The sequence below is a fragment of the Molossus molossus genome, unplaced genomic scaffold (assembly GCF_014108415.1).
Source record: "Molossus molossus isolate mMolMol1 unplaced genomic scaffold, mMolMol1.p scaffold_m16_p_23, whole genome shotgun sequence".
Lineage (NCBI taxonomy): Eukaryota > Metazoa > Chordata > Mammalia > Chiroptera > Molossidae > Molossus > Molossus molossus.
Genome location: NW_023425359.1, coordinates 7,970,498 through 7,985,069, shown reverse-complemented (window position 1 = coordinate 7,985,069; position 14,572 = coordinate 7,970,498). Strand labels below are relative to the sequence as shown.

Genomic DNA, 14,572 nt, shown 5'->3' with positions numbered 1-14,572 from the left:
TTAAATCCTCAACTGAGGATGTGTTTTTATTGATTTTTAGAGAGAGAGGTAGGGAGAAAGAGCGAAATCGATCAGTTGCCTCCTGTGTGTGCCCTGCCCACGAATCAAACCTGCAACCATTATGGAGAGCAGATGATGCACCAACCAACTGAGCAACCTGGCCAGGGCTTAGATTATTTTCAGTACAGATTATTTAATTGCTAATATAAGAATCGTTACTTTGAGAGTGATGATCCCTGCTCTAAACATTCATTTGTTCATCAATGAAGACAGATAATTGTTTCTTTGTGGTCACTAATAAGCATTTCAGTTCCCATTTGACTATACCAGTAATCCTCCATGGTTCTCTAACCTGGCTACACATAAGAATCTTGGGGTGTGTGTGTGTGTGTGTGTGTGTGTGAATAATTTTAGGCCCAAGACTCTGAATCAATGTTATGTTTAGAGAAAAAACAATTATATGCATACAGAGACTACGACAGTTCTTCCCTTTCCCAGTTTGGCCCAAAGTCAGGACTAGTCAATCCACTAGCTTTGTTCCTCCCCACCCCTGCGTCCCCAGCTAAAGCTGCTTCTAATCTAACTTCAAGAGCTTAGTCTCCAAACTCTTCCAAAGCAGCCCGATTCCTCTTATTTTAGCTGAGACTAAAACTTTTCCAGATTTCCTACTGCCAATCTCTTGTTGCCATGTGAATGTATCTTGTGTCAATATGTGTCCCTTAGTGTTCCAAATAAGATGGGAGTGAGATGACCTCTCTAATGAAAAAACCCCAAGCACATGAAAGCCAGGAGAATTTACAAAGAAAGAACAGACACAGTGTCCTCAAGGTGGGACAATGTGTATGTGTCTGAGGAGGAGGGAGGCAGGACAGTCACAAAAGAGCAAACCGAAACAAGTGACCATGAATGACAGTACAAACTGGCCATATTTGGGATTGCTAGAAACTAGATCGTATCAAATTTGCCCAAATCAGCGGCCTCAAACAACAGATTCTCTGGATCTAAGCCATCATCTAAAACAAGGGACGCTCCCTGATGCTGGGAGGTGAGCCAACTGCAGGACCAAGGACGTTCAGGGCAGGAATGCTGGCATTAACTGTCTTTTGTAACCACATGCATCTAAAATCAGTAATTAGTGAAATAAGTAATTAGTGAAGAGTCCTGTAGAGGGCACCTGGAATGGATGGGTCACCCTGAGAGAGGGGCCCGAGAGAGGGCCTGTGCGGGGAAGGGTTGAGGTCCCAGTGCCACGGGGTCAGCTCACTGGCTTTTGCTCTGGAGTCCTAGGTGGCTGAGAATCTATGGAGCTGCCCGAGAAGAAGTCCTCTAGGGTGTAAAGTGGCCCTACAGGGACACTCACAGCTCCGGTCACCTGAGCCACGCCCGTGAAGGCTGTTTTTCCCCAGCAGTTTGTTCAGACTCTACAGGACCTCAAATTTCACATGGGAAACCCCACCTCTGAGGCCAGCAAGACCCACCACAGTCAGCCTCCCATTTTACCTAGGATGGCCGAAGTGAGGATCCTTTGATGCTTCTAAACCAATCTTTTGCACGCACAATTAGAAAAAGGCAGCTGTAAGACTTCCGGTCAAGATGCGGGAAGGTAACTGCAGCCTCCCTCCTCCCACAGCCACACCAGAATGAACTAAACCACAGAACAAACATCCTTCTGAGCGTCCTGACTTCAGGCAGAGTGGAAGTCCTACGACTACGGAATTAAAGCAGCAGCCACATGGAGACTGGTAGGAGGGGCGGAGGCGGACGGGCTGGTCCCGCACCCAAGTGTGGTGGGTAAAAATCAGGACACCTGGCTGGGAAGGGTCTCCCTGAGGTGTGAGGGGTCCCCCTCCCACACCAGGCGCCCTGCTCAGGGTTCCAGCGCCAGGAAGAGAATCCCCATCACGTCAGGCTGTAAAACCAGCAGAAACTGAGGCTGAGGGAGGCTGAGGCTGCTGGAGACCCAGTAGCTACTCTTAAAGGGCCCACACACAAACTTACTCAGACTTGCTCCTTCTAAGCTTGGAGGGGAGGCAGCTTGAAAGGTACCAGAGACATACAAGGAAGAAATGAGTTGGTTGGCCTCTGGATGAGGACTGGAGAGGCAGCTCTCTTCCAGACAGAAGTGCTGGTGGGGACAGACCGGCTGGTGGAGGCTGTTGTTCCTTTGGTGAGCCCCTCCCCCACAAGGCCAGCAGACAGACACCATATATGGGATTCCAGCAACCTGGCTCAAACTGTTTGCCCCGCCCTAATGATTCCCTGAGGCCCCGCCCCACCCAACTTTCAGGCCCACCCAAGCTGTTTTCAGTAGCTTTACCATAGGATTGGCCTGTCTTGGATCCTGCTTCAGATTTTCCTAAAATCTCTCAAACAAGCAGCATCTGGCCACAGGGAGCCCCAAACCTCTCTCCAAGTGACCCCAGGCCTGGCACTAGAAGCAGCCAGCCTTGGTTCACAGCTTGGCGTCGCCTGAGCACCTCCAAGACCAGCACAAGAAGCAGCCATTGGCAGACTACTTTGTAGTTTATGCCCGGTGGCCCCGATAGAACACAGGCAGTGGCTGACCTTGCCCCAGAGCCAGCACACCCAGCAGACAACTTCAGACCACTTTGAAGCACCACCATCCCACCACCTCCACAAGGAATAAACTCAGTGGGTACCAGAGCCCTGCTGAAGTAAGTCTTGCTCTATGTGGTGGGCCCCTGAAGAGCTGATCATCCAAGGGAGTCAGAGGTCAGTGGGCGCAGCCAGTCCTTGCAGCTGATCAGCCTGAGTAGAACCCCCATTGACGTGCCAAAAGCAATCAAGACTCACAAAGAAACAGGTCCCAAATGAAAGAACAGAACAAAACTCCAGGAAAAAAACTAAATATAATGGAGATAAGCAATCTAACATATGCAGAGTTAAAAATACTGCTTATAAGGATGCTCAATGAACTTAGTAAGGGCCTCAAGAGCATAATAAAGGACCAGTCAGATATGAAGAATGCACTAACTGAAACAAAGAATAATTTACAGGGAATCAGTAGTAGAGTAGGTGAAGCCAAGAAGCAAACCATAGATTTGGAATATAAGGAGGCAAAAAACACCCAATCAAACCAGCAAAAAGAAAAAAAGAATCCAAAAAATGGGGGTAGTATAAGGACCCTGTGGGTCAACAGCATCATAGGAGTGCCAGTAGGAGAAGAGAGAGAGCAATAAACTGAAAACCTATTTGAAAAAATAATGACAGAAAACTTCCCTAACTTGGTGAAGGAAACAGATACAAGTCCAGGTAGCACAGAGCGTCCCAAACAAGATGAATCCAAGGAGGTCCACACCAAGACCCATCATCATCAAAATGCCAAAGGTTAAAGACAAAGAGAAAATCTTAAAAGCAGCAGGAGAAAAGTAGTTCGTTATCTACAAAAGAGTTCCATAAGACTGTCAGCTGATTTCTCAAAAGAAACTTTGCAGGCCAGAAAGGAGTGGCAAGAAATATTCAGAGTGATGAAAAGCAATGACCTGTAATACATGCAACAATAAAGTTAAAAAAAAAAAAAAAAGAAGAAAAAGAAAAAGCCAGCTTTAAAATTAGGTAGAACAAATGGAAAACCTATTTAATTGGTCTCTTGAAGCTTCAAAAGAGGATTTAGCCCTGGCCGGTTTGGGTCAGTGGTTATAGCGTAGGTCTGGGGACCAATGAGTCACAGGTTTGATTCTGGCCAAGGGTACGTACCACTGCTGCAGTTCGTCCCTGCGGGATGCAGCCGGTGAATGTTTCTTTCAATTCGATGTTTCTCTCTCTCTCTCTCTCTCTCTCTCTCTCCCTCCCTCCCTCCCACGCTATCTGAAGATAAATGGAAAAATATCCTCAGGTGAGGATTAAAAAATAAAAGAGGATTTAGATAAATGGATCAACCTATGATATCCTTTAGGTGTCAACCCAATTCTCTGAGGTTTTAAAAATGGCTGTCCTTACTTTAAAAGGGGGAAGGTCATTTGGAATTTGACTTGTCAAGGACAGATGCAGATTGTAAATGCCCCCAGAGCAAAACTTGTATCTAATTGTTGTTTTAGAAACCAGCGAGTTTCCACCAAGCTTTGACAGAATCACTTTACGAAAATGCCAAGTTGGTAACTGCTTTCTTTCACAGCGAGCTCCCAGGAGACAAAAACCTTAAAGATCATTTGACTACTACCTGGAGATTTTGTTTATTGGAAAGGACATCAAATAAAAGACATTCTCCAAACTCGATGGAAGGGACCCAACCATGAATGGGTGTCTACCCCTATCTATGGACATCAATAACTCTAGGCTGAGAGGCCACCAACACCAGGTAGAAGTTATGCTAAGATATCAACAAGGCCAGTATACTTATGGATTGACAATGCACTCAGAATCCATTCTGCTTGTCTTTACCTGTCTACTAATAATTAGTCATAATAATAGTTATACTTGTCCTTTGGGTTTTTCTGTATAGTTCAACTATTTATGATTACTGAACATATATACCTGTTAATGCCCTTTTCATGACTTATGTAAATGTAATACTCCATGCCAAACACAGAAAAATGAGCCAGAAGGCAACACCTGGATCATAATAGTTCACAGGATAGAAATGACCCAGAGTTATTCACCCTGTCCCTGCAATGAAAGCTCTGAGAGCTTACTGCATTCCACTTACCTGCTCTTCCCATTTTGAAAAAAATTCAGCCTCAAATCAGGTCCCATGTTACAGTATTGCCCCATCCCCAGTGGTCAGTAAGATGACGTGGACACTGAGGTATCCTAGGAATGAGCCTTCCCGGTGCTGTCATACATTCTGTCTGACCAAAGTGTTGGTCATCAATGTGCCCTTCAGATTAATTTTTGACCAAAACGGGGAACTGTGGATGGGGGAAAAAATGGACTTCCTAGAGGGATTTTGTCAATAATTCCTAACTGGGAAGGTCATGGTGGGTCATCATGCCCCAGGCCGATAACTTCATCAGTGAAAGGTTTTAAGCCAATTCGGTCCATTGTTCTTCTGCATCTAGGTTAACACACTCTTGGAACACCAGAAGTGATACCCCCAGAAGGGGGCATTAACCCTCCAGAGAGCACAAAATCTTAACAATCCTGTAATCCTGATCCCCACCTTGCCTTCTCCCACCTCCATGTCCTCTGCCTTAGTTTCCTCCTTAATTCCTAATGCACAAAAGAAGCTGCTAAACTGTTCTTCTTAGGAGCATCTGAGACCTTGTTTCCCAGCATGTGTTGTCAGTTTGGCTCAAATAAACTCATAAAAACTCTAAAGAAAAAAGAACTCTGCAGAGAAGTCAGTTCCCCTCCCCCAACTGATTTCCACAGTAATAATATCCATAAATGGACACACGAAAATTCTTAAAATAGACCTGTCTTTTGAGAGACTCAGACATGAGACTAATACTGCAATTTTAAGTTACCTGCTTAGCTTTTCAAATTACAAATCTTTTAAATTTAAACTGAGTTTGGATATAATTATATCTTTGTTACAATTTCAGGATTTTCCATAATTTTCATTTTACATAAATTATTTTTACTTTTTAAGGTAAAAAGAGATGATCACATACCTTTTCTCTTTATGTCGCATTATTAGTATTTCTGGAATTTAAAATGAGAATTCTGACACAATATGTATCTCTCATGTATCAATAGTTGATTACGGAAAACTAATACTTCAACAAAGTTGCTATATAAAATAAGGACAAGATTCTTTTCCTGTTTCATAGTAACAACTATGCAGGAAAAACCACAGCTACACGCATAACATTTAACTACAGAAGTATGGGGATGCAAAGACACATGGGAACCAGGCACATTTTTAAAATGATGATACTATGGGACTATAGCTGAATAACTCTCTTAACCTCTTCCCTGCATCCTAACTCCACCTGTTTATGTTCAAATGTATATGTAATGGTTGGTAAAGGGGTGCTTGGAGAGACACCTCCAGCCCACCACTTCAGTGTCTGAGTACTACACAACTCCATGAAATGCCAATAAGAGTACTCTATGGACAGCACCCGCTGGATATAAGGTGGCAGTTTTGAGTGTGGATGAGTTTAAAATAGATCCAGCAAAACTCCCCATCACCATCCTTGAATCAGCCCCCATCTAAGTATACTGATTGGTAGCTAAGTTTTGTTGTTGTTTTTTAAAGTAAATGTAGTTTTTCCATTGTAAATTTATGCTTGAGAACAGACTAAAATTATTTTGTATTTTTTGTTAAATGAGATGTCATGTAAAGTACCTATGAGGCACTAAAATATTAGTTCTCTACTTTTTACTTGCAGTAGTCTAACTGGCTGTAATAGCTATCAAAAGGTCATTCTAAATAGGACCCAAAAGTCTAAGCTTTTGCATTAATCATAATGATAAAGGGTATTCAATTAGCTTGTGAAAATATAAATCATGGAAGAAAAATAAGTGAGCCATACTACTCTCAGCTTCAGTCATACCTCATATAATTTTAAAATTATGATGGCCTTTTATATTCAATCTTCACTCAGACACAGAATGACATGGATACATGTGTCTTAAGGTATAAATGGCACATGAACAAGGCTCAGAGTTGGGGGCTCAGGATGCAATGTAGAATCTGAAAGGTGTTTTTCTTTGGGGAGGGAACAGGAATCATACAACCAGGCGGACAGATGCCACTAGAAATTGATTTTCTCCAGCATCAACTGGGACCTCTGGACTTCTGGATATCCCAGAAGTAAAGGCTTCTTGCCAGCCCTGGCCAGTTTGGCTCAGTGGTTAGAGCGCTGGCCCACGGACCAAATCGTCATGCGTTCGATTCTGGTCAAGGGCATGTAGTACCTCAGTGGCAATTTGATTCTCGGCTTGGTTTGGGGTCATGCAGGAGGCAACCAATCTGTGTGTCTCTCTCACATTGATGTTTGACTGTCTGTCTGTCTGTCTCCCTCCCTCCCACCCTCCCTCCCTTGCTCCCTCCCTCGCTCCCTCCCTCCCTTGCTCCCTCTCTATCTGAAAATCAATGGAAAATGTCCTCGGGTGAAGATCTTAAAAAAAAGGCTTCTGGCCAACTCCTTTCTGTCCCTACAGCTTCCCACCCTAGCCATTCCAAGCATGCACTGTCCTTACCCAGCCAGCTGAGCCTGTTTCCTACTTCAGTGGGCTATTTGCTAAGACGAGATTCCTCAGCTAACAGTCACTTTTCCACACTATGCTGCATGCCTCTTTCCTTGAAATGTCCTTTCTCAGTTGCTCCCCCTTCCATTCTTGGTCTGATTCTCATTCTTCACATTCCCTACATCACTGCACTATCACCAAGACGCACTCAGTCTCTAGTCAGATCACCTTCCCGACCTCGGGTCTAAAAGACATTTCTCCCTGGATGGCGCAAACATCTAAAATTCATGTGCTCAGATTTATGTTTCTTTAAAACCTCTTCTGTCTCATAGTTGTCCTTTGGTACCATCACCTACCACTGAAGCAAAGAAGATTCTTTTCTCTCTCTGTCTCAGTTTGAACAGACCACCAACTCCTCTGTCCCACACAGGACTCTGCTGGAGCCACTGCTGCTTCGCCATCACTGCTGCACAGTCCCTTCTCGGCCGGGCCACCCCAGCAGCCTCCCACCTCTATGCACCTCAAACCACCCTTCAGAACGCAGCCAGGGTGAAGAGATCTGAATTTCAGTCCCAAGCTTAAAATCTACCTCCACCCACAACGCAGGCTGGCCACTCCTGCTGTCATCATTCTTTAGTTCCCCAGACAGATGGAGAGTTCCCTGGGACAGGCCCTTTCTTCTGTTTGAAACTCACATTGAAAATGAAGTGAGTGTTATCTAGCTTTTGTTTGGAACTGACAATTTACTTTAAGCTCATGATTTCTCTAGATTTTTAAGAACCAAAAAGTCACAAATACTTGATTCCTACTGTAATGCTGTTTTACAGCACAGAAAAAGCGTTTCTATACAAAACCTCATTAACATAAAAGAGTACAGATGACTTACAAATGGACATCTATGTTTAATTTACTATGTTGTGACTTCATAAAGAAATCCCGTGTTTGCTCTATTTGCAAACATCACTGTAGACAGAAAAAACAGGATGTTTTACTCTCAGAGCATAAGGGAGAATGTCTTCCTATGTTTATCATTCTCCCTGAAACCAAGTTCAAATGCAGCAAGTGAGGATTCACAGATCCTTTAATAACATTAAAATGTGTGTGTGTGTGTGTGTTTGAGGGGGGAGGAACAATCTTCAATTTTTCATAGTAGTGACCAGTGTGAATTTCTGCAATGATAAAACTGTTCTAGGTCTACACTATCAGTATGTAGCCATGAACCACAAAGTGCTATTACAACCAAAGAACTGAATTTTTAATTTTAATTACATTAAACTTAAGTAACCACATTTGGCCCATGGTTACTGTATTGGACAGCACAGTTCTGGGCATGGCATTACTTTGTGAAATGATGCATCAGCACCTTAGCTTACAAATGTAAACTCATATAATTTTTTGTTTTTGTTTTTTAATCCTCACCAGAGGATATTTTTCCCTTTATCTTCAGACAGAGTGGGAGGGAGGGGGATAGAGAGAGAAACATCGATATGAGAGAGACACATCGACTGGGTGCCTCCTGCACAACCCTGACCAGGGACAAAACCCAAGCGAGGTACATGCCCTTGACTGGAATTGAACCCAAGACTCACTGGTCTGTGGGCCGACGCTCTAACTACTGAGCCAAACCGGCCAGGGCAGCTTAAAAAACAAAACAAAAACCTTTTACTGTTTTTTTTTTTTGAGAGAGAGAGGAAAGGAGAGAGAGGTAGAAACATCGATATGAGAGAAAAACATTGATTGGCTGCCTCCTGTATGCCCCCCACTGGGGATGGAGCCTGCAACCCAGGCATGTGCCCTGATCGGGAATCAAACCCGGACCTCAGTCCATGGAACAATGCTCAATCCACTGGGCCATACTGGCCAGGCTAACTCACAAAGTTTTGCAAAACACTTCTGATTATAAAAAATAAAAAATAAATAAATAAAATAAATTTACCAATTTACTTTTTGCTTTAAAAAAAACAAAAAAAAAACTTCTGATTACTAAATTACCAAATCTCCATATGCTAATATTTTGTTAATTAAAAAAAAAAGAGTTACCTTTATTATTAGCAAACACTGTAGGGTTACTAAGATACAGATACATTTCAATACATCTTCCCAGAAGGATACATTAGATTGCTAAACAAAGAATTATGAATAGAAAAGTTCTCTGTAGTGTTTTCTAAATCTCGCCAGTATACATTTTTTTTTTTAATACTCATCAGGATAAAAAATGCATTTTTGCATTATCTTTAGGCAGAGCAGAAGGGTAAAAGGGAGGAAGAGAGAGAGAGAGAGAAACATTGATGTGAGAGAGACACATCGAGTGGCTGCCACCCACACGACCCCAACCAGGGCTCGGGACAAACTGCAACCGAGGTAAGTGCCCTTAGTGGGAACAAACCTGAGTCTCTCTGGACCATGGGATGACGCTCTAACCACTGAATCAAAATGGCCAGGGCAGTACACATTCTTTAAACCTCCTTAAAGTTAAAAAATGAGAAAGGAAAGGGGAATTTGCTTCAGCAGAGCAACTGAGCAGCAGTTAATTTCTGTAAAATGTAAAAAAGGCATGCTCAAAGCTAAGACAACCTTACCTTCCAATGAGAAAATTAAAAAAAAAATCTTCCAAAAAATCTTTTCAGGTTTTAGAGCTTTTCTTTTCCTTAAAAAAAAAGAAAAGAAAAAAGTTTTTATAGATTTCAGAGAGAAGAAGGGAGAGGGAGAGGGAGAGGGAGAGGGAGAGGGAGAGGGAGAGAGATAGAAATACCAACTGACTGCCTCCTGCACCCACCTACTGGGGATCAGGCCCAAAACCCAGGCATGTGCCCTGACGGAATCGAACCAGTGACCTCCTGGTGCATGGGTCGACACTCAACCAACTGAGCCACACTGGTGGGTCAAAAGAAAATCTGTTTAACTTAAATGAAACAAACAAACAAACTACTTTTATGACTGTAGATAAAATACCTAAATGTCTGCTTATAATCTTTAACTTATTAATTTACATATATGTATTTAAAAGTATATAACATAAGGCAACATGTATATTAATTCATGAAATAATTTTACTCCAACTAATCACCTACATCTTCAACATCAGTCTCTGTGGTCACTTGAGCCACTCTGAATCATCAAATTCCATTTTCCAGAGCACATACATCACCTTTGCATCTACCAAATCAGCTATAACAGAGCATTTCTTAAATCCACATATGATGCTCTCAATGGGAATCTCAACCCAAGCCATCAATACCCATTCAGGTGGGCACGACCTTTTTCATTCATCACTAACTGAATTGATTGATTGTATAAATACCCCAAACTGGCATTGACTGAGGTTGTTTTAGCCCAATATGTATTTCTCAAACAGCATCTTGTCGTTGGAAATAGAGTAACTGAGAAAGTGCCCTGTAACAGGAGAGACTTAAACCATGTGGCGATGCCTCTTTCCAGAGAGATAATTGTCTTATAACCAGGCATGTACAACATATACATGAAGATAATTTTTAAGAGGGAAGATTGCCTGAAATGATCTAAGGGTCTCTCTCTCTCTCTTTTTTGTTTTTGGTTAATCCTCACCAGAGGATATTTTTCCATTGACTTTTAGAGAGTGTGGGAAGGTGGCAGGGAAAGAGAAATACCGACTAGAGAGAGACACATGCACTGTTGCCTCCTGCCCGACCTGGACCGGAGCTGGGGATGAAACATGCAACCCAGGTACATGCCCTTGACCGGAATGGAACCCAAGACCTTTGGTCTGAGAGCTGACGCTCTAACTAACCACTGAGCAAAACTGGCAACGGTGATCTAAGGGATTCTTCATGCCTTCTACAAGGGCTATCTAAGCTTTCTTTCTTTTTTCAATCCTCACCTGAGGATATTTTTTCTATTTATCTTCAGCTAGAATGGGAGGGGGAGAAAGGGAGAGAGAGAGAAACATCAACATGATTGAGACACATTGACCGGTTGCCTCCTGCACTACCTGACCAGGGCAACTGAGGTACGTGCCCTTTGCCAGAATCGAACCCACAACTCACTGGTCCGCAGGCTGATGCTCTACCGCTGAGCCACACTGGCCAAGGCTAAGCTTTCGTATTTGGATTCACATGTCTGTCTCCGCCAGGCAGGCAGCCATTTCCCTCAGGAGCCACAGGCAGACACGAAGCTGCCAGGGCAAGCAGAGGGCCCTTCTCTACTTTCAGTCCAGACCCTTCAGCTGCAGGCACCGTTTTCCCAGAACGCTAACCTGATGTCATCTCTGCTCATCTTAAAAACTTGCTACTGCTGCCCTGGCCAGTTTGGCTCAGCAGTTAGAGCGTCGGCCCTTGGACCAGAGTCTTGAGTTTGATTCTAGTCAAGGGCATGTACCTCGGTTGTGGTTCGGTCCCAGACCTGGTCGTGGTCATGCAGGAGGCAACCAATCAACATGTCTCTCTCACATAGATGATTCTCTCTCTACCTCCCTCCCTTTCACTCTGTTTGAAAATAAATGGAAAAATATCATTGGCTGAGGATTAACCTGTTAACCGAGCGGGACGTATAAATACGTCAAACGTTGCATACAATGAAAAGAGAATTCCCCGGTTAACAGGTTAAGAAAACAAAACAAAAATTTTTCTACTGCTTCCACCAGTGTGGAGGATTAAAAAAACACCTCCATCTCCATTGTGTCATTTCAAGGTTCCTCTAGTCCACCTGTGTTAACCCAGCTGGTGGGTACCACCCACCTTCTCACTCCAGAGGCTCTGCTCAGGCTCCCCCATTCACCAAAGGCATCCACAACTGGCCTACCCATGCTTCACAGCTCAGTTCAGCTGAGCCATCTCTTCCTTCCAAAAGCTTCCTTGAATATGGCCCCCTCCACCCACTGAATCCAGGGCAAACCTCTATCATAGTCCTCACCACACTATCATTCTGTTTCCTACATTACTACTACTAATACCTAACGCTTACTGAGGGTACACTACTGGTAAGGAACGGTTCTAAGTGCCTCTTGGTTTTTTTTTTTTTCCATCCTCACCCGAGAACATTTTTTCATTTTGTTCGGATAGAGCGGGGACACACACACACACACATTGATGTGAAAGGGACATACTGAGTAGCTGCCTTCTGCATTGAACCTGCAATTCACTGGTCTGCGGGTTGATGCTCTAACCGCTAAGCCAAACGGGCCAGGGCCTAAGTGCCTCTTCTTTATGCTTCACGATTCTATGACCTAGGTACCATTCTTCAGATGGCAAAAGTGAGGCCCAAAGAAATCAGACAATGTGCCCAAGGTTCCATAGTACCTAAATAGAAACTCATGCCACCAGGTTGTAGGATCTGAGCTCTCACCCTTGAGTGTCTGCTGCTCAAAGGTCCTACATTAGACCAGGGGCTTTTGTGGTATACAACAGTGAAGGGTTATCAGATGCTTGTGAGCAGAGTGATCAGAACTGTCTCTACCTGAGAAGCTGTCTGTCACATGAGAGGCTGGAAATGACTTCTAGTACCATCCACTGAGTAATGCTGATTTAACAGAGGATACCCTTCCAGCTAGAGCTATCATCAAACACAAAACCCCTACCTTTTCTCTAGACATGTCCTTCATAGGTTTGCAAAAATACCCCCAAACACCCCAAAATACAAAAAGTTTCTGAGTAGTTAAGTGAGACCTCTACCTAGTTTCAGGGTGAAAGAGGTACACACATCTCACATTCAGAGGCAGGAGCAATAAAATCGTTCCAACAGACGCCAATCTGACTTACTGTTGATCACAAAGAAAACCGCTTAAGGCAAGTCCATGTTTTGGTTTTCTGGTTTAACAATGATTTTCAAGGCGGAAAGAATTTGTAATTCATAAAGAAAATCAAAGTTAGTGTGCTTCACATTTTACACAAAAAATGTAGGCCTACAAGGGATGTTGAAGGCATTTTGACACAAAGGAAATTATAATAACTAAGTTAATATTTACAGAGTGCTTCCTATCTGTCAGGCATTTTCACATACATTATTCCTTTCTTTGGTAGCCTTTACAAGCTCCACCTAAATGATCAGTCATCACTCCATTTTACAGAAGAGGAAACTAAGGCTCACAGAGGTTACACAGAGTTACATGATTTCCACCTCCAGTCTCTGTAGTTACCAAGTCCCCATCCACTACGCGAAGTTTCTCCGAGTATAAAGGTGTGGCAAACTCCCCTTTCTACTCTCATTTTCAAGCAGGGCCATGGCCAAGGCTAGGAAACGCGCGGCGTCCTTCCCCCACCCCGCACCTCAGGTGTACGACACACTTGTATCTCCTAACAGAAGGCTAACTCCGCCCTTACTGTTCCTCCCAGCACAGCACCCAAATGCTCCTTAGCGGGAATTACCATTCCAAGATTTCAATCTGCAAGGTCAGAGTTTGGCTAATTCAAGACGAGCGCCGCATGGGATTGGCAGACTTACCTTTTGATCCTAGAATCATACGTGCTGCGAGATCTACATTATAAGGACACTTTCACAACTGATGGGAGAACTGCATAAAGCTTTCCTGTGCTCCACTTCCGCTAAGTCTAAAATGACACCACTATTCTCACCATCAACTCACTTCGGATCAACGCCTTACCTAATACATGTTCAAAAGCCTCGGGGACCGCGAGTGCCGCCGAAGCGCCCAACTCCTCCAAGGCTGTCATGAGTTAAACCCCCTCAAAGGCATCCTTGCAGGGTGGTATTTGCCAGCAACAACTACTCTTAACTCGAGAGCTCCCCTGTCACCAGCAAAGGTCGATCTCACATCCATCCGCCCACCATCACCATGTGCGAAGTTTAATCTTGAGTTCGGCCAAAAGACATTTCCTTTTTCCTTAAACGAAAAAGAGATCTGGACCGGTGCCCCTGCCTGGCTGCCCAGCGCTCAGGACCCCTTCCCGGCGGGTGCCCCGGAGCCGCCCCGGCAGGACCCACCTCGAGCAGGAACGCAGAGCCCCTCCAGGTGTAGCCGCCGACTGCAGGCCACGCCGCCCGCGGCCGCCTGGGACTCGCAGGCCGAGGGCGGAGGCGCGGCCGCCGCGCCCGCGCACAGCCGGCCCCGCCCGCCCCGCCCGCCCCGCCCCCACCGCCCCGCCGGCGGGAGCTGCGGCGCGCGCCCCGCCTAGGCCTCGCCGCGCGCCGCCGCCGCCCGCGCTCCCTCCCTCCCGGCCCCCGCCGCCCGCGCGCTCTCGGCTCGCGACCCCCTCCCCGACTCTCCCCGCCCGCGCAGCCCGCACTCACTGAACATCCCAGGCGGCTCCGGCTCCTCCCGCCGCCGCCGCCTCCGGGATAGGGTTGCTTCCGCCTCCGTCGTCTCTGCTGCAGGGTCTCGTCCCGACGGCCGGCTCAGCCGGGCCCCCGCGCCCCGCGCCCCGCCGCCCCCGCCGCGGCTCTGGGCGGCCGCTCCATGACTGACTGACACGGAGCGGGCCGCGGGCTGGGCCGCTCGGGCCTCCAACGCGCAACCGTCTCCACCAATGAGCAAGGCGCCTCG

The 14,572-nt window shown here is 45.2% G+C and overlaps 1 protein-coding gene across 4 annotated transcripts in view; it reads right to left on the bottom strand.

Moving 5' to 3' along the window:
- Nucleotides 1–14,416, bottom strand: part of TAF5L (TATA-box binding protein associated factor 5 like) — a 38,551-nt gene extending 24,135 nt beyond the window's left edge. Inside the window, exon 1 of one of the 4 annotated variants that reach the window (XM_036277580.1) lies at nucleotides 14,320–14,416. The gene's annotated coding sequence lies outside the window, so the exon portion shown is untranslated. Of the gene's footprint in view, nucleotides 1–4,666; nucleotides 4,689–9,677; nucleotides 9,728–14,013; nucleotides 14,061–14,319 lie in introns of those variants that run through there. The other 3 variants (XM_036277582.1, XM_036277581.1, XM_036277584.1) reach the window with 3 other exon arrangements.
- Between the last annotated feature and the right edge of the window lie 156 nt (nucleotides 14,417–14,572).